At 45.1% G+C, this 19751-nt stretch overlaps 1 long non-coding RNA gene across 2 annotated transcripts; it reads left to right on the forward strand.

Annotated features, from left to right (window-relative positions):
- The first annotated feature begins 1263 nt into the window (after positions 1-1263).
- Positions 1264-17577, forward strand: LOC131511805 (uncharacterized). Of its 2 annotated transcripts, XR_009261751.1 has the most exons (4): positions 1264-1434; positions 4761-4855; positions 6192-6322; positions 17552-17577. It is a non-coding gene; the product is annotated as an uncharacterized LOC131511805 (long non-coding RNA). The 2 variants fall into 2 exon arrangements; XR_009261743.1 differs by lacking the exon at positions 17552-17577 and having other exon boundaries at positions 6192-7134.
- The last annotated feature ends 2174 nt before the right edge of the window (positions 17578-19751 follow it).

Here is a 19751-nt window from a genome sequence, read left to right on the forward strand (position 1 = left end):
CTGAGTGTGGTTTTGATTTGTATTTCCTGAAAAGGAATGATTTTAAAGTTAAAATTCTACTTTGTATTCATGGTCAGCATAGCCATGAAGCATGAGGAAAGACAACAGAATTATCTGAGACTACAGTGCTCACATATTCAGGGAAATCATAAAAACAGGGTTTTAGTTTAACAGGGTTTCTTAGTAGTGGCTGACTTACTGTCTTTCCTGATGTTTCTCTTTTTTTAAAGTTCATTTATTTATTTAGAAAGAGACGGGGGCAGGGGGGGTGGAGGGTAGGGGCAGAGAGAGAGGAAGAAAGTCCCAAGCAGGCTCCTCATTGTTGACGCTAACCCGATGCAGGGCTCGAACTCACGAACCATGAGATCATGACCTGAGCAGAAATCAAGAGTTGGTTGCTTAAGCAACTGAGCCACCCAGGCCCCCCTCTTTTTTTTTTTTAAGTTTATTTATTTGTTTTGAGAGAGAGCACAAGTGAGGGAGGGGCAGAGAGAGAGAGAGAGAGAGAGAGAGAGAGAGGGAGAGAATGAATCCCAAGCAGGCTCTGTGCTGTTAGTGCAGAGCCCAACGTGGGGCTCGATCCCATGAACTGTGAGATCATGACCTCAGCCGAAATCAAGATGCTTAACTGTTTGAGCCACTCAGGCATCCCCTGACGTTTTCTTTTGTCCTTCTTATCCATCAAGTACAACTGACCAAAAATTACACCAGAGAGACTCCTCACACAGTTTATTTTTGAGAGACTGCTCTTGCTTAGTACTGCACTAGCAATAATGATGGGCACGGAAGGAACAGATGTGTTGCCTGCCCTTTTGGAGCCTCTAATTTGCTCGGGGAGAAGAGACTTAGAAAACTTAGAATATCCTTATCTAGTAGGAAGCAGAAAGTAGGAGTAGGAGGCAGTAGGAAGGGCTTGCATAGTATTGCTGAGGGAACAGAATGAGGAAGCCACCAGCTTCCCAAGACCCAAGTGATGCTGAGGTCCTGTCAGAGAGAAAGCTAGAAGAGGAGGCTAGGAAGTCAGTAGCCAGACGGGTGTGGCTCAGCTATTGTCTTTCTTTTCCTGCCCCTTCTGTGCTTGCAGTGGCACCAGGAGATGACATTAAGGGCAAATCTGGAGTTCATGGTGTATGTCTGCGTGTTTGTAGGAGTGTGGTGGGGAGGGAAAGTCCAAATATATTGTCTGATCGTTCTCCACCTGTGGTGAGGTTAGGGGGAGCTCCATTTTCTGGCTGTCATCCAGGAGCTACTTGTGTTACTATTTGCATCAACGTGATGCCCACAGGTAATCTCGAGAAAATAAACTAACCGGATTATGAGCTAAAGAATCATGTGGGTTTTTCTCCTGCTAGGATCTCAACAGCTGTTCCAGGACAAACATTGCCCAATAAGACTGCCCCCATCACAGGATGAATCTAAAGGACTTAATTGTGTGTGAGTAATTTCTAGAAAGTACTTGTAATTTTGTATGTGACTGGAAAGAATAACCACGGTGGAAAAGCCCCTGCATTTCTAATTGGTTTTGAGACTGTTTTTACCTGGTTGGTGTTTGAAAGCAAAATAATTGTTTCTCCTTGAGAAAACTGTTTGATTCTAATACTCCACATGCGTTTGACAAAGTTAAAAAAAAAATTTGGATACAGTTGCTGTTTTGATTCTGTTGGCCCTCTCCCCCCACCTCCCCATAACACAGGCTTTGGTTTGATTTTTCAGACCACACACACAGAGAACTGAATGTTCCATTAGTGATCATAGTCTTATCAATTCTATAGGTGGCAGAAGGCTCACTCTAGGACCACCTGCCTCCGCATAGTATTACACTGTGGGAAGACATTCCCCGCCACTAATAATGTGGGATGTAGTAGGGTGACTCTCACAGCCCATCTACTTTGGCATTGAGAACAAAGCTAGTTTAAGTTCAACTGGTCTGAAGCCTGCTTTCCTTAGATCTTGCCCAAGATCTATAACTGTAATCATCCATAATGACCCTATGCCATTGAATCTGCCCTGCCCCTGTGCTAGGAGACAGGAACCCAGGCCAGGGTCAGCACTACTAGTTGGCTAGCCTTAAAGAGCCTGGAGGAGCCCCACAAGTGAGAAGCTCTCCACACTCACTTTCCGGTCTCCCCCTCCCCACATGAAGGCCAAAAGCCCTGCCTGCCCCTAAAATCTCTAAAGGAAAACAGACGTTTTAAAATGACTGTCAACCTGTAAACAGTTACCCATTAATGAGCTATTAAGCACTTAATTTTTATTTCCTCTATGTATTCATTTGCTCGTTGAAATTTTGCCCAGCACATGGAGTATTTGGCAATCAGTTTCTTCTGTTTTGGGAAACCACTTAAGTGTGTTTTCAGGGATGCCCAGGGAGACAAGAATTTGGTTTATGTGCAGCCAGGGAAGCCCTCAACTAGTAGAGGCCGAGATCTTGGCAGAGCAGTGGACGGCGTGGGTGGAAGCAGTGGATGGGAGAAGGACAAAGAGGGGGTGAGCAGACGGTCCAGAAGTTCTAGCTTCTGAATGTTCTTAGCAGGTTCTGGCCATAATCTCTTATGCTGATAGGCCTTCAGATATGATAAAGATCATAGCTATTGGATGAGAAAGAACAAAACGAGCATTTTTTAAAAAGCAACTTAAAAAGAAAAAAATTGTCATGCATGGTTTGATTCTAGCAAAAGAATGATTATACATAAATAAGACATAGCATTATAGTTATTCTTAATGCATACATGCTTGCTTTTTTATATCTGTATTTCTTCCATCTAGATACAAAGATAAAATAAACAATCCAAGTCAGCATTTACCATTTATCGTGTTATTCACGTTCACTTGTTTTTTTTCCCTTAAAATGTATACTTTTTTCCCCATGGACTTCCTTTTAGGCACAAAACTCAGATTCTGAAAGAAATACTTTCAGGTTTTTTTTTTTTTTAAGCTGAGTTAGCTTTGTCCATTTTACTAACTGTGCTTTTGTACATGTATTTATTTTTATGATTTATAAAAATGTTCTCATCATTTTAATAGTCACCCCTGGGTGCATGGGCAATGATTTAGAAAACTTCCAAAATATGGTAATACCACTATAGCAAAGCACCACACAGCAACAAAAACACAAACCCACTGAACACTGGCCCAGAACAACATTCCTCCAACTGTCTGGGGAAAATAAACCAAAAAAAGCTATCTTTCATCGTGCCTGAAAGGTCAGCTAACCAGGGCTTTCAGGAGAACAAGAGGAATGGTATTTTACAGAGGAGGGCCCCTTGTTGAAGACCCTTTGCCTCCAGCTCCCTAGAAATGCACTCCAGGGCGCGGTGTGGAGACAGATCTCATCCTAGAAGAGGGGTTATGGGCCTGAAGCTACGTGGAACCTACCCCACCTTGTGTGGACGTCCTGGCTGCCCGAATGAATATAGCCAAGGTGTCCATTCCAGCTACTAATTGCTCTTATCCTATCAGCTGAGGGCAAGGCTCTGGTTAGTTAGTTAGATTAGTTAGTTACAGCTGCTGTTGTTATTTACAAAGTGCTGAAGGAAAGATTGTTTTGAGTTCAGCACCATGATATAGACATGGATTTTGGGTCCCAGCTGTATTTTTTACTTGATGTATGATCAAGTCACGTAACCTTTTCTTGAATCTTAAGTCTTTTTCCCACTAAAATCAGAGATCACATTGGCTGCCTCACTGAGTTGTTATGAGAATTAAGTGAAATAACACAAGTGAAAGAACCGATTAAATATATTGCAAGTGCTCTGTCAATGACCTGACAGCTGTCTGGAGGTTTTCTTGAATCTGAATTACCAGAAAAAAATTGCCTGTACTCTCTCTTTGTCTTTCCATGGGTGCACACAGCCTTCCTCAACCTCAAGTCAGATCTGAGTGAATGCCTGAAAAACCTGGAGAAGGATAGGCACTTGGTCTGAGGGTGGGGCTGCATTTGCATTCCATCTGACAGGCTAGGGCCACACAAATACAAACTTAGTCACTCTGGAGTGTAACAGGGCTTCTGGCCGACTCCAGAGTTAGAGCAAGCGTAATGGGACAAAAGGAAAGGGTACAGGGGACATGGTATACTCAGTTGACTTTTGTCAGCCATGTCAAGAGGCAGAATGGAGTGCTCCTTATAAGCAAGGGTATCTGGAGCCTGCTTAGAACAGTGCTCAATATACTGGGTATCAGCGCTTTCGAGAGGCAGCAGAGACTCAAGCTAAAGCATGTGGCTCTGAATGAGCTGCCTTAGTCTGCTTTCACCGTTCACTGACTGGACGACCTTGGGAAGTTCTTGCACGTCAGTTCTTCGGTTTCTTCATCTGTAAAATGGGGGTAGTAGTAATACTTCCTAGGGTTGTTTTTGTTATGATTTAATGAGTTAATAAATGTCAAGGGCTTAGAACAGTGTCTGGCATGTAGTACATATTTGCTGTTATTATTGTTGTTTTTATTATCATTATTACAGGTAAGCTGCCCCCACTCCTTTCCTTCCAGCTCAAAAAATGTAGATTACTCCCTAGCCAACCTGAAGGAGAAGGCTGTTGATCACCCAGAAATCTTTCTATGACTCTCACCTGTATGGCTGGTCATGCCTACTTTATCCTAAGGTGGTTCTTTAAAAGTTCGCTACAGGAGGGACACATTTACCCCTCCCAGGGGGCTGTCTCATCCCACACCTTCACTCTACCCTTGCATATGGTGCCCATTAGTCCCTTGTGATTTTTCACCACCTTCAGTTCCTTGACTTGTGTTTTTCCTCTCCCTTCCAGTTCTTGAGTATGATGAAGGGCTGTCCTGAGTCCTGTCGACAGTCAGGGGATGTTGCACTGATCAGACCAGGGCTGCTCTTTTTCCGGATGAATAGGTGTGTAGATGGACTCAATGGACAGTGTTCGATTGCTAATTCTTTAAAAAAATTTTTTTAATGTTTATTTATTTTTGACAGAGAGAGAGACAGAGCATGAATGGGGGAGGGTCAGAGAGAGGGAGACACAGAATCCAAAGCAGGCTCCAGGCTCTGAGCTGTCAGCACAGAACCAAACATGGGGCTCGAACTCACAGACCACGAGATCATGACCTGAGCCGAAGTTGGACGCCCAACCGACTGAGCCACCCAGGTGCCCCGATTGCTAATTCTTATAAAATCACAGGAAATGAGAAATAGAACATCAAAAAAATTAAATGCCCTGTTGGTTTTTAATCATTCTGTTAATCTCATTCCTCGTGCTACCAGTGTTATCTTTAAGAGAAGGTGAATAAATATGAACCCCCTTCCAAAACATTGCAGGGCTCTGCAGTTTCCTCTGAGAACTCCTTTCCTTTTTTTTTTTTTTTTTTTTTTAAATTTTTTTTTTTCAACGTTTTTTTTTTTTTTATTTATTTTTGGGACAGAGAGAGACAGAGCATGAACGGGGGAGGGGCAGAGAGAGAGGGAGACACAGAATCGGAAACAGGCTCCAGGCTCCGAGCCATCAGCCCAGAGCCCGACGCGGGGCTCGAACTCACGGACTGCGAGATCGTGACCTGGCTGAAGTCGGACGCTTAACCGACTGCGCCACCCAGGCGCCCCGAGAACTCCTTTCCTTTTGAGGGTGGACTTGAACTCAACAGCAGGACAAACAGCGCTAAGCAGGCCCCGTCCGTTAGCAGTCTGTGTTTTCGCCAAGGGCTTATGGATGGCATTTCTTCACGACAGACGTAGTGGAATTAGTTGGACATATCACTCTAGACTGAGCTCTGAATCTCCAGATTGTGAGCAGTTTAATTCATACTCTCCATGTAGCTTTGCTATTGACATTTATTAGCCAAGAGTGTTGCTGCCAACACAAGTTTTGAGTAGATTGTGGTATAAACAGATTTCCTCTTTACACATTCTAATCAGCGCAGGATTGTTTTTATTGAAACCGTATCTCAGCTTAAACTTCTCCGCACATGTAGGCACACATGTACAGAGTTTAAATTGTATTTATGGTTGGTAAATGTTCTAATTATGGGGCTGCGTGTGTTCAGAGAGGAAAATTAAATCAGCAAACATGGGACGCCAAGATGCCCTTCCGCTCTGGATTGGGTCCTTTACAGTTTCAGGCTTTGAGAAATCAATGCCATGAAATGGTGGGTGACAATCCAGGCAGACATTTGTCTCCTGGCTGATTTACAGTGTTATCTACAGAGCTTTTTTTTTTTTTTTCTCCCTCATGAAGTGAAATTTGACTCCTTATTGCCTGCTTCATCCGAACACATCACAGAGCAATTGCCAACAAGCAGTTCTTCTGGATAATGTCCTGGGCCTCATTTTCCATATTAGAACACACGGGATGCTAAAATCAAAAAGGTATGTAACTGAGGTTGTGCCTATCAGCCCCATCCCATGCCGCTGTCGTGATAATGACAGTGACTAGGTTGCTAGTCTCTAAGCAGTGTCCAGTCTTCTTTGAAACTCACCCAAGAAGAGGTGTCCACATCTTTCCCCAGACTCCTGAAGAATGCGGGCCTGGCTGCAACAGACCAAGGGGGGCTAAACGGTTTTGAAAGTAGCTGCTGCTGTTATTTAGTTAGGTCAAGGAGGATTGTAGTTTGCAAAAATGGGCAAAATATGCACTCCAAGGATATGTAGAGCATAATCTAGCCTGGTCTCCCCGACCACAGTAATTTTGCTGCTGCAGGCAAAATGCTTTCCTGGTGTAGGTCTGAGTTGACAGATTACCGAGGGAAATTTTTGTCTTGCCCACACTCCCAGATTATTCAGCTCTCTTTTTAATACACCACTCGGCCCTCCTCCACACAGATTGTGTGGTGTAGACCTGGCATCCTTAACTGAATAATCTCTTCGCTGACAGCTGAAAAGTAAAGGCATCTGTGACAATCAGATGGGGTGCCTCAGGTTGGTTCCAGATGTCAAGTTGATTAATGTCGGAGTCAGGGCTGCCAGCAGATCCCCAGGAAACAACCCTGGTGGCTGTAGCATCAGTGGGTAGAGACATATGCACAGATACTGAACAGATGCCAGTCCTTCTGTATCAGTTTAATAGAATGCCCGGAAAATTGTGTACTTCCCCCAGGACGTAAACCCCGATACGTGAATGTTTTCAGCCATTTTTCACGTTTCCTAACGCAGGGAGTTTGTTCCACTAAATTAACGTCAGTATTTCTATGCTAAGAAGGCCAATGCAGGCAAGCCCCAGTGGGAAAGCCCAGTACAAAGTGAAGATCTTTGCGAGGTTAAAACAGCACATTTCTGTGTAGTACTTCTGATTTTCCAAAGCATCATCATTTTTACTTCTTTTCCCACCATTAGCCTCAATCCCTATAAAACGGGTTGAGAAAGGCGTGATTGTGTAAGTGACCCAGCGTTCGTGCTCTGAAGTGCTCTGTGGGTTAGAGATGCCATTCATTGTCCTTCCCACCTACCCGAGCCACCACAAGATGGGCGAATGGCCTATTAGATGTCATGCAGTTTGGTCAGCATAAGAACTACAGACTCAGCACCCACCACCCCTGCTTGTTCTCTCATCAAATTGTGGTCCCCAGACCAGCAGCATCAGCATTTCCCCAAACCTACTGGACCAGAACCTCTGCGAGTGAGGCCCAGCAATCTGTTCTAAGAAGCCCTTTGGGTGATTCTGATGCACACTCAAGTTTGAGAACGACTGGCCTGGGCCAAGAACTCCTAGTTTGCATTTCCTAAACCCCAGGCCCAGTGGGCATCCCATGAAGCAGTTTTCAAAACTTCACGAAACTTACTAGGAATCATAGCCTTAATGTTACTTTTTAAAAATTACATATTTCATTATAGATGGCTGATAAATGACAGTTGGAAAGGGAAATGGACTATTACATCTCATTATTGCCATTTTTTAGGAACTTGATTATTAGTCAGTGCTGTTGAGTATTCTTTCCTTCATGCCCCCACTCATTTGTGTTATTACATGCTCTGTGATAGATACCAGGAGATCCAAAGATGGTAATGTCCTTACTCTGGAGATAATTATAGGCTTGCGAACAGATTATTGCAATACAATATAGCAAGTACTAAAAAGCAGACTCAAACAGTATTGTAATTGAAAGAAATCTGAAAACCTTGGGGAAATAATCTTCAGGTGAGGCCATATTGCTTCCAGACTTTGTGGAGAAGCTTGGACAGCTGGAATGGGAGAGAGGGAGGTCGGCAGGGCAACTCTTGGGTGGAAACCTGCTCCTTCCTCTTCATTCCCCAGCCACCCAGCAAAGCAGCAGAAAAAGGAGCCCACCTCTGGGTTCTGGGTTTGCCTCCCTCTCTTGGAATCTTCTGCCTCTTTCCTGGGCAATGACATTTCTGATTATGAGAAGCACTGATAGATCATTTGAAACAGGCTCACAGACCCTGCACTAGTGAGAACTTAAAAACGAGAACTTTGACATACTTTTCTAGACCTGGCTCATCTTTTCTTATGATGGGCAGTTATTTAAAAGGCACTTCTCTGTTCAGCTGGTGACTGGAAACCAAGAGAAACGTCACCTTGATTCTGAGACTATGCGGAGAACATTTGTTTCCCTCCAGTACAATGACTTTCAAAAACACATAAGGTTAGTTCCTGTGCAACTTTTTCACATAAAGAAAAAATCATGATTATGTGGTTTGCGTCGCAGAAAAAAAATACTCTGGGTAATTTTGCTTTCAGGTTATAGTGAGGTTGGTCCCTATTTATCAGTTTTCTGGTCCAGAACCCCAAGCCTGAGCACATGACGGGCCTCCTTGTCCTTCCTTTCAAGTTTACTTTCTGTCTGTCTGCAGTGACACTTCAGAACGTGTGTGCATGCCCGAACCCCCCGCAAAACTAAAACAGGAGGAAAGGGGAGGGGCAGGGCAGAGATGTCGATGGAAGGAAACTACAGATGTAAACGGAAACTTATACCAAGAACACCAGCAACTGCTTTCTTCTGTGTGTGTGGGGGGGGCGGGGGGGGATGCTTCTGGTTCTAAATGAGGTGTTAGTGTTTGTGGGGTGGTAACCTTGTCCTACTGAATTATGATGAGAAAACAACCCAGTTGCCTACAGAGCCAAAAACAAACCTCAGAACTGCTTAACTCATCCGTCAAACAAATTGTATTTTAGGAAATGCAGGACAGAGAAAAATGCACCAAAGAAAAGGAGATTTATTTATTTGTACAAAAGTAGAATGACAGGCGTTTGAGTGGATCCAAATAGCATTTAGGGAGAAAAAAAAAATGTGATTCATTGCCAGCTATTAAATCTTGTTTATCCTTCTTTAAACTAACCAGAAACACATTTCGGGAAAATGCTAGTTAACAGTTTAAGCAGTGAAAGCCTCCTGGCTTTGCCTTCCCTGCTTCTCCAAGAGGAGGATGAGGGTGTGAAGCAAGTGAGCAGCGTTTCAAGAAACTGGGGCCACGAATGGATTTCCAGTCCTGCCTCTGGAGCTCACCCTCAGACTCTGGGAGAATTCCTTCAGTCTCCTCAAAGAGGGATGCTTACCTTCCAGCAGCTGCGAGAAGGTCCATGTTTACCAGGTAGTTTCAGATGAACGTTCCCAAGGGCGTAAAACATTACTCCAAAGCAGTCAGTGACGACGTGCTGTGTCCTTCACAAAGCACCTTTTCCCCGATGGCCCGTCATCCCCATAGTGTCTCCCAGACCGACAGCAGACAGCACCAGAGCTGACCCCAGACACGGCTCTGGGACTGAAATGCTTCAGAGCACTTGACAAGGAACTGAAAAATTTGCTGAAGTCCCAACTGTTGGTAGAAGAAATGCCTCCAAGCTACAGTACGCTGTGGTGGCCCCTTCCAGGCTGGCCCTGTGCTCTTCCTGCTGCGGGGCCTGTGAGGGAACTGCCTTTCATAGACGCTCTTACTGCACCCCAGCACCCTCTTGCTTAAATGTATTAATATAAATATTTGGGGATGCCTGGGTGGCTCAGTCGGTTAGGCGTCCGACTCTTGATTTTGGCTCAGGTCATGATTTCAAGGTTCCCTGAGTTCGAGCCCCACATCAGGCTCTGTGCTGGCAGCATGGAGGCTGTTTGGGATCCTCTCTCTCTGCTCCTCCTCCACTCATGCTGTCTCTGTCTCTCTCAACAAGAAATAAACTTTAAAAAATTTTGAAAGGTATATAAATATTTGGGTCATCAATGCCTTTAGAATTAGAATACAGTAGAATCCCTACCATAGACTGTAGGGATTCACTTGATTCAATCAGTTATAGAGATAGACACTTTTCTGAAAGAAGCCACTAGCCTTCCAAGCAAATAATTCCACCCTAGGAATTATCTAGGGTTTGTGGTTTTAGTAGCGTTTAGAGAGGGGACTATCTGCGGAGTTTAAGGCCACAAGGAAAGGTGCAGGTGGGCTCATTAGATCCACAGAACTAGTCTTCCCTCTCCCCCTCCCACCGCAGTGGTCAAAGCAGAAGGAATATGGCTTGCTGACTTTCCAGCCTCAGGGCGCTCGATGAGGCTAAGTGATCTTGGCCTGTACTGGCTCTGTCCCCTTTTCCCCGAAATCTTCCCCGGAATCTTCAACTTTTCTCTTTTGCCCGACATACCAGATTCCCTCACATATTTCTATTAATATTATAAATTCCTTGAGGACAAGAATAGTGTTTTAATCACTTTTGTATCCCTTTCTCCTAGCAGAGCACCCACCATGTAAAGTTAGGCATTGGAAAACGGTGTTTAAAATGAGTAGGGCCCTTTTACCTGCCAGCTTTGTGAGCCACCTAGGCTAGATCTGTGCCGACTGGAGGCGCACGATAAGGCAAGTCTCCCCCCAGACAGCTACCTTCAAACCTAACATTAGGGAGACTCTCTGTTTTTCATTTTAATTAGCTCTACAAACAACATTCAGTCTTCACTACCACCACAACAGAAGACCAGCCTTGTCGTCATCCTGTGGGTTTCCTCGGCATCTGCACTTTTAGGGTGAGAATCCATTTGAACTACTGCAACGGTACCTTTGGGATTTATGGGAGGAAAGGAACTCAAATAGCCTGACAAGTTAGAAGAAGACAAACTTAGATTGGCAGAAAGGTGTGCCTTCTCTTCTGGCCAGTTTTGGCCAGGGTAGCAGTTTGCAGAAGGAAGGAAGGGGAAGGCACAGAAGAGCATTGTTTTAGGTCAGAAATGTCATAGCGTGCATTGTTTCACAAGGTGCCAGGAACATCACTAAATTGCTCTTATGTCAGAAGGGAAATTTGGACATGAGCTGGACCAAGGCAGAGTGTTTGCAGGGCGTCCAAACTCTGGACTGTCACCACAGAGCATAATGACAAAGGGAAGAAAGATTAGGTCACGGGGTGGGGCCCTGCGAATAGGATCAACGCCCTTGTAAAAGAGACTGAAGAAACGTTCCCTCTGCCACGTGAGGTCACAGTGAGAAAATGGTGGTCTGCAACCTGGGAGAGGACTGTCACCAGAATCCCACCATGATGGCACCCTGACCTTGGGCTTTCAGCTTCTAGAATGGTGAGAAATAACTTTCTATTGTTTATAAGCCACATAATCTATGTAGTTGGCTTTAGCAGCCCAACGAAGACATCAGGGTGGTATCTTACAAAATCTTATCAGTTCTTTGCACCTATTCCCCTGACTACCTGACCCATATTTTGCTGCTTCTGGAAAGAACAGCAGTGGAAGGAATGTGGATAGGACAGCAGACCCCTGGGAGGAGCTAAGCTGACAAGCAGGAGGCAGTGGATGTTCCCTGCAAGGGTCCTCGCTCGGATTCTCGCCTGGCTTCCTTTGCCACGTCACCTTCTACTTGCCCTTTTCAGGGAGAGACTGTGGTTACCACCACACTCCTGTAGGCACCAAGGACTCACGTCACACCGTCACATGGCACCCTCCCTCTGCGCCTCTGGCCTCACATCCAAGAGCGTGGCAGCCAAGGACGGCACTGTTGCCATTTTGCCCCATACTCCTTCCCTGAAGATAAGAGTTTTAAGACGTAAAGGGACTCTAGGACCCAGCCATTCCACTCCTAGGTATATACCCAAGAGAACTGAAAACATATCTTCACAATCAAACTTGTACACAGATGTTCACAGCAACACTATCCACAGTAGCCAAAAAGTGGAAACAATCCGTATGTTCATGAGCTACTGAATGGGGCAACAAATGCGGTATGTCCACGCACTGGAATATTACTCAGCTGTGAAGAGAGTAAGTGTGGACATGTGCTAGAACAAGGACGAACCTTGGAAGCACTCTCAGTGGAAGAAGCCAGACACAAAAGGCCACAGATTGTATGATTCCATTCAGATGAAATACCCAGAGAGGCAAATTCACACAGTCAGAAGGTAGATTTGTGATTGCCTGGAGTTGGGGGGAGGAACATGGGGGAATGACTGCTAGTGGGCATGGGGTTTCTTTTTGGGGTGATAGAAATTTTCTGGAATTAGTGGTGGTGGTTACTGAACATTAAGAGTATACAAAACTCACTCAATTGTACACTTTAGAACGGTGAATTTTATCTCCATGAAAAAATGGAACTCAATGAATGAACTCATGTCTCCAGGAAACAGCCCCATTTCCTTCTTGCTTCCCTCCCTGAGCCAGCTGGGAACCTTGTTCAAATATTTGCACACCTCAGACCTGCGGTTTAGACGGACCTATTGGCGCATCTTTTCTCCTACCTTCTGGCCACATCTCTGCGCTTCAGTGTCCATCCGTCGAGACTCCAATGGGTATTCAGTTCTGAATGTTCCTTTACGTGCCTGCGCTACGTATTTGGTCTTTGGGGTTTGGTTGATCTAGATAGAGATCTCAAATCCCCACCCTGTCTCTGGCAACACTGGTCCTGTGAGCCACTCCCTGTGGGAGCTGTATTTCTCAACTGTTGGAAAGCACCAGGGTGGCTGGTTTGAGGCACTGACTGATAAATAAGGCTCAGCAAAATGCCAACTTGGGCCATTTGTTTTTGTGTGTTTGTCTTGTTTTGTTTTGCTGCTGTCATAAGCCGAAGCCTTGAGCCAAGAGATGCCTCTATTATCTGATAGATAGGACCCCTCAGTTTGCCCTTCTTCGGCCTGTCCCCTCTTCAGCAGGCACTGCCACACAAGTGGCCTGGTGTGGAATCCACACATCTATCAAGCTGTGAGGTGTGAGGATTTCTCGGGGTATAAACCTCATATAAGTGGCCGCTCAGGCACTCACTGTGGCCACATGCTGAGGACCCCTGGCCGTGAGCCTCATGTCCCTCCATGCCCGCCTCCCACTCACGACTTTGTGCTTTGCTGCCTTGGTGAATGGCATTCTTTCCTGCCTGCCACGTGGGTATTCCCGAACCTTTCACCCATTTCAGATGAGCACGTCCAGGAACATTTTTATTCCCACGCATGACCCTGAAGGACAGGTAACATGGGAAGCCTTTTATAATACTAGTGCTGGGAGGGAAAGGGAAATTTCAACCTCCCAAAGGTTCGTAAGCAGGCGTGCTGAAAGTCTGATGCCACTAAGTTGTGCTGTCTCAACCGGACCCACGTAGTTTAGGTTGGTTAATAAAAACAAAGGCTCTTGATTTACTTTTTTTAACTGACAAGCAGAGCCTGGGTCGGTCAAGTGGGTTAAGAATATTCCAGTGATTCCTATCAGAGCCCTGCCATCGTATGGTCCACACGGAGTGCCAGTAGAGCAGGCCTGGCCACCTATCTGCACATTTATGGACACACGTAACCCTACTAATCAGCAGCTCACTGAGCTTCTCTCTTGCCCGCAGGCCGAATAGAAGGTGTTTGTGGGGTCAGAAGTATGTTTTCCTCAATTGTGTTAGTGGGTAAGTCAGAGTGTTGTGGTGTAGGCAAGAGGCAGGAATTCTGGATGACCCAAGAGAAGGGGAATTTTTTAGCAGCTCTCTGGTGTTCCCAGATTGACAGGGAGCCTGAAGAAACGGGCATGGAGGCAGGTGGAAACCAAGACTGCTCCAGAGTGAGGAAGCCTGTGGTCTGGGAATGATGCCATAGCTGTAATGGTCTGGATAAGGCAAGGTTGCCACCCTTGGGTCGTTCAAGAGTCACGGTCTTGAGAAGAGGCATCCAGTTGGTTGGGTTTTTATCGCGGATATGCCATAGGAGAAAATAGTATCTAGTCTCTCAGCTTCTGTGACAGCAGGTAGTCGTCCCACCCAAACTACACACGGGGGAAAGAGTTATTTCCCAAAAAAGAAATCAGACTGCTAATTAGGAAAGGGGAACAGATGCTAGGTAGACAAACAATCAGCCACTGTTTCTTTTCTTTGAAATACAGAAACTCACTTGAAACAAACAAAACTGAACAATAGCTTCTCTCTGAAAGAGGGTGTCCAGTTATCTGTAGTGAAATGATTGTGTATTTACAATGAGACCTTAATTTTGTGGGAGTTCTGGCAGAGGTGATATCTAATATGAGCCAAAGGAATATCTGAAGGGGTGCCTGTGTGGCTCAGGTGGTTGAGCGTCTGACTTCGACTCAGGTTGTGATTTCATGGTTCATGAGTTCGAGCCCTGCATGGGGCTTGCTGCTGTCCATCCAGAGCCCGCTTCGGATCTTCTGTCCCCCTCTCTCTGCCTCTCCCCCACTTTCTCTCTCTCTCTCTCCCTCAAAAAAAAAAATGAAAAAAAATAAAAGAATATCTGAAACTGCTACTAGCTGTCTTGCTCAGTTTGGTTATGCAGACTTGATTCTTTCTTTTTTAAAAAATTTTTTAATGTTTATTTATTTTTGAGAGAGAGAGCACAAGTGGGGGAGGGGCAGAGAGAGAGGGAGACACAGAATATGAAGCGGGTTCCAGGCTCTGAGCTGTCAGCACAGAGCCTGTTGCGGGGTTCAAACCCATGGACTGCAAGTTCGTGACCTGAGCCGAAGTCGGGTGCTTAACAGACTGAGCCACCCAGGCACCCCAGACTTGATTGTTTCTGTGGAGAGAAAGTGACATGGAGTATTTATACAGTGAATCTGAGTCAAATTAGGTAAGGCAGGCTTCGTAAACCTTCTTAGTTGTGTGTGTGTGTGGGGGTCTTCAGCCATTTTCTCCTGTCAAAAGATAATAATGGGTGATTAGCGCTTCAGGTATGAGAAGGGTGGCACAGAACCTCTGTGTGATTCATCAGCATCTACAGAGGATGTGTTTCCCATGAGCACATGCCCACCATCCTGCACATGCAGCCAGTTGCATTGTCCTGGGGAGAGCGTGTCAGGCGACATCATTCAGTGGGCTGTTTGCTTTGCTGTGGCCTCTCTTGCCACTTGCGTTCTTCTAAACAGTGTTGAACCCCGATGGCTGAAAAAGGTCTTCCGTGATCACGCTGGACCAAAGACACGGGTCCTGCTGGGCCACATTGTAAGTTTTCCAATGGCTCAGGCCCCCCTGAGGACATATGGCCAAACAAACCCAGGGAAGAGTTCCGTGGGCAGTTAGGAATTGGTGGAAGTCCTTTCACGTTGTGGAAGAGATCACAGTTATCGTGACAGCCTTGGAAGACTGAGCCCAGTTCCATGATCAGGAGCTGGGTAACTGCACGTGGAGGCATGTTGTGACTTCCGGGAATTGGAAAGAATGGAGGAAGTGTGACGGCCAAGGCACAGTCTGCCCTTTCTCCAGAAGGAGGAGGGAGGAGGTCCGGACAGAAGACACAGCCTGCCTCAAGGAGCTGCTCTTTCCCCACTGGTTTCTCGGACGATTAACTCGGCTTTTTATATGTGCAGAGCAAGTCAGCATGGTTTTAGGAGAAGGGAAGTCTGTCTCTATAGTAGTCACCACGATTTTGTGGTGGCAGGAGGTTTTTCTTAGAACTCTTGGTGGCTACACCACAGATAACATTCTCCATGCCTCTTTGCATGTAATCCTAGTAATAAAGTGCTTGGCCAATATTTTATTGATTATTGAGAATTATGAATAATCACAGCTGTGTTTGCTGGGGAGCTTCTGGGGAAAGATAATTAGAAACATTATTTTTCATGGCAATGAAACAATTGTCATGTTAGTTTTTCAGAAATTCCTCTAAAAATTAGGAGTGATTCTTTTTAAAGAAAGATTTCTAAAATAGAGACCGCAATGCAATGCTAAAATTAATGATCTGCTGGGACAGCAGAGAAATCACTTTGTGAGAGGCACTATTCGTAATGAAGAGCTAAAACATAAGAATAGTTGCTACAGTTAGGCACCCCTACCTCCAGAAAATTTGGCTTCAAGGGGTGGGCACACTGAATAGAGGCCAGCAGTTGGGTTCCTCTCATATTCTCCGGCTTCTTAATATGAGAAATGTGCATTTTAATACAAGTTTATAAAGTATTCTAAAAATTATTAAAGTCTGTGTCAGTAAAACAGGATTGAAATGGACATGACCCAGTTATTTGTTTCATGTGCAATATAGCTTCTTCTAAAAAATAGAGAAATGTGGAAAAAGTATTCCACAGTCTTAGACAACTCAATCTTTTAATTATGGCTCTCTAGACACAGCCTAGGATAGATTCTTTGTAAAATCAAACGTTAAAAGAGCGTCAATATTATGCCTATGACCTAATATATCCCTCTAGGATAGAATCATGGGGAAATACTTTCACACTTCTATTAATACATGATTCTTACATTTCTCAAGCTTTAACGTAAGGACATAAAACTCAGAACATCTTAGCATGGTAAAAGGGATCATTGAATGACAGAGGGACACCAGTTAGCAGACTGTTGCAATAATTTGAGCAAATGGGGAAAGTGAGTCCTTAGACTGTCACCGATTTTTGAAAGAAAATAAGATTTGCTAGTAGATTTTAGTAAGCGTAAGAGAGAGGAGTCAAAGATGACTCCAAGATTTTTACTCTGAGTAGATAGAAGAAGGCATTTGCCATTTACTGTCATAAAGAGGGCTGTAAGAAGAGGTGGTTTTCAAAGAGAGATCAAGAATTTGCTTTTGAACTCCGAAGCCTGAGATGCCTTTGAGACTTCCAAGGGAAGATGCCAAGGAGTCAGTTGAATAAGAGTCTGCATGTAGGCAAGAGGTCTGGGTTGGGGATAGAAAACCGCGAGTTATCAGTGTTTACATGGTATTTAAAGACTTGAAAGTGAAGAAAGATGAAAAGGGCCTGTGAACAGAGACTTCTGGGCTGTGCCAACATTCAGAGGTCGGACAGGTGCACAGCGGCCAGAGAGGGAGTGGGACAGCCAAGGGAGAGTGGGGTCCCAGTAGACAAGAAAAGAGTGTTGTTCAAGAAGAAAGGAGTAATCACCTCTGTCAATTGCTCCTGAAAAGTTGAGGAGGATAAAAACTGAGAAATAGGGCAACCAACTGTCCTGATTTGCCCAGGCCTCTCCATGTCTTAGCACTGAAAGTCCTGTGTTCTAAGGGAGTGCCTAATGTGAAGCAAATGCCAAACATTTCTCCTACCAGGGAGAAATGGCCATTGGGCTTATTGGTCATGAATGTTAAGGTAAGAAAGTTTGTGTGGAATAGTGGGGACAAAAAAACCTGGGCAGGGTTGGTTTTAGGAGAGAACAGGCATAATTATTGTTACACAATATATATTACAATGGTGTTACCTCATTGTTCTTACCTACTATTGAAGTTATGTAAGAAAATTTTTCATGTCTTTACAGATGCATTTCAAAATATTGAACAGTGAGGGGCGCCTGGGTGGCGCAGTCGGTTAAGCCTCCGACTTCAGCCAGGTCACGATCTCGCGGTCCGTGAGTTCGAGCCCCGCGTCAGGTTCTGGGCTGATGGCTCGGAGCCTGGAGCCTGTTTCCGATTCTGTGTCTCCCTCTCTCTCTGCCCCTCCCCCGTTCATGCTCTGTCTCTCTCTGTCCCAAAAATAAATTAAAAACGTTGAAAAAAAAATTAAAAAAAAAAAACAACAAAATATTGAACAGTGAAATGTCATGTTATCTGTGATTGCTTTGAAATACTTCAGCAAGGGAAAAAAAGAATGAAGCAAGTAAGTATCGCATTCATAATTATTAAATTTGGGTGATGTGATTGTGGGGTTCATTATAATATTCTTTATTTTTATGTATGATTGAAAACTTTCATGGTAAATTGTTTCTAAGTTAGATAAAGCGAATGGGAAAAAAGGAATTAGAGACAGCAGGAATACACAAATTTTTTCAAGAGTTTTGCTGTAAAGGAGAGTAAAGAAATGGATTGGTCTCTGGATTTTGTTTTTGTTTTGTTTTGAGATGGGAGAAGTTACAGAAGGTTTGGATGCTAATACGGGAACACAGATGAGGCAGGCAGGGCGAAGCAAATACAGGGGTGCTGACCTTGAGTAGGGAGAAGGGATGGGGCTAACGGCACCCAGGTGGAGGGCTCGGTGTTGGAGATGATAATGCTGAGCTCATTCACGGTCAATAGGAGGATGGCAGAAGGAATAGGTACAGGGGCAGGTAGAGTGGGTGTGCTGGTGGGAGGGCATGCGCTTGTGTTCTGATGGCTTTGGTTATTTCCATGAAGGAAGAAGCAAGGTCAAAGGCTGGGGGAGCTTGGTAGTTTAAGGAGCGAGGAAGAAGCGAGAAAGAGTTTTCCAGGAGCGTGTGAGAGAGGGACGGAGCTCCCTGGAGGAATGCAACAAGGTTGTCAGGTAGCATTAATGGCCTATCTCAGGTGGAAACTGGTCAGTAAGTGCAGACGTTGCTTGGGGTGGGGGGTGACCTGCAGGCACTCACCTTCCCACAATGACTGCATGCATTTCCAATGTGCTGCCTCAGGGCTTTGTTCTGGCTGTGGGAGCACACGCTGCCTACACACTGCGTAATCAGGGTGCGCTAAAGACTTACTGTGCCTCTGAAGCAGTTCTCAACCAATGATGGACCGGGCTTTGGTGGATAAATACGCCAGCTCCCACAGCATTCAGCTGGAGTAGTTTTGAGGTATGTTCAACACATTGGGCAGCATTCCCCACTGGGGTTCCCCAGTTGTCCACAGAGATAATTTGCTTATTAGTAATCCTTTATTGGTTTTCTTTCATCCCCTGTCTTACTTCCTGACTCTTCTGATGTTTCTTAGGATCATCTCCCAAAATACTACTTGTGCTGCAATCCTTGTCTAAGATATTCCTCATTGGAAAATAAAATCTAAGAGAGTATGGCATGTTTTACGTGCTTGAGAGCAGATGATCAGTGGGTGGAGAACTGGATTTTACAGGGTTGGGTTTTTTCCTGTTGAGCCCTAAGCAAGGTGAGGGGGAAGGGAGTTAGGATGTGTGACAGATCATGGGCTCTGTGCTGGGTAAGGAGGGAGGTGATGCTATGTGGCAGAGGAAGGGTGGTAAGAAGGGATGTAAGTTGGGGATCCTGGTGGATTCCAGGATTTATTGGTGTTGGAAGATTAGAGGAGTGAGCTAGAAATATAGGAGTGGTAACTGGTAGTGGGGGAAGGTTGGAATCGAGAATATGGGAGGTATGCATAGGACAAGATCACTGGAAGAAAAGAAATCAAATAACTAAGGGGCCAGGACATTGAATCAGGGCAGGAGTGATGTTGCAGAGAGAGATCATGAACCTGGGGCAGAATCTTCAAGGAATGACCTGGAGGCCATAGTCTGATGTTTGAAGGAGAAGAGACAATCCTCTGGAAAGGAAGAAGACATCTGTCCCTGTGCCAGAACCCCTGAGGGAGCTGTAGGGAAGCAGTTCCCTTAGAGGGGATCAGGCTCCCACCTGAAGCAGAAGGTGAAGGAACGTTTAGAGGAGAAATAGAGGATTTGGGGGATTCTATTGATGATTAGCTGTGCATTCCAGAGAGCACTGGGTGAAGGTGTCTGGGAGTGTGCAAGGTGGGGAGTTGGGGGGATATACTTGG

This window comes from Neofelis nebulosa, chromosome 1 (assembly GCF_028018385.1).
Source record: "Neofelis nebulosa isolate mNeoNeb1 chromosome 1, mNeoNeb1.pri, whole genome shotgun sequence".
Taxonomy (NCBI): Eukaryota; Metazoa; Chordata; class Mammalia; order Carnivora; family Felidae; genus Neofelis; species Neofelis nebulosa.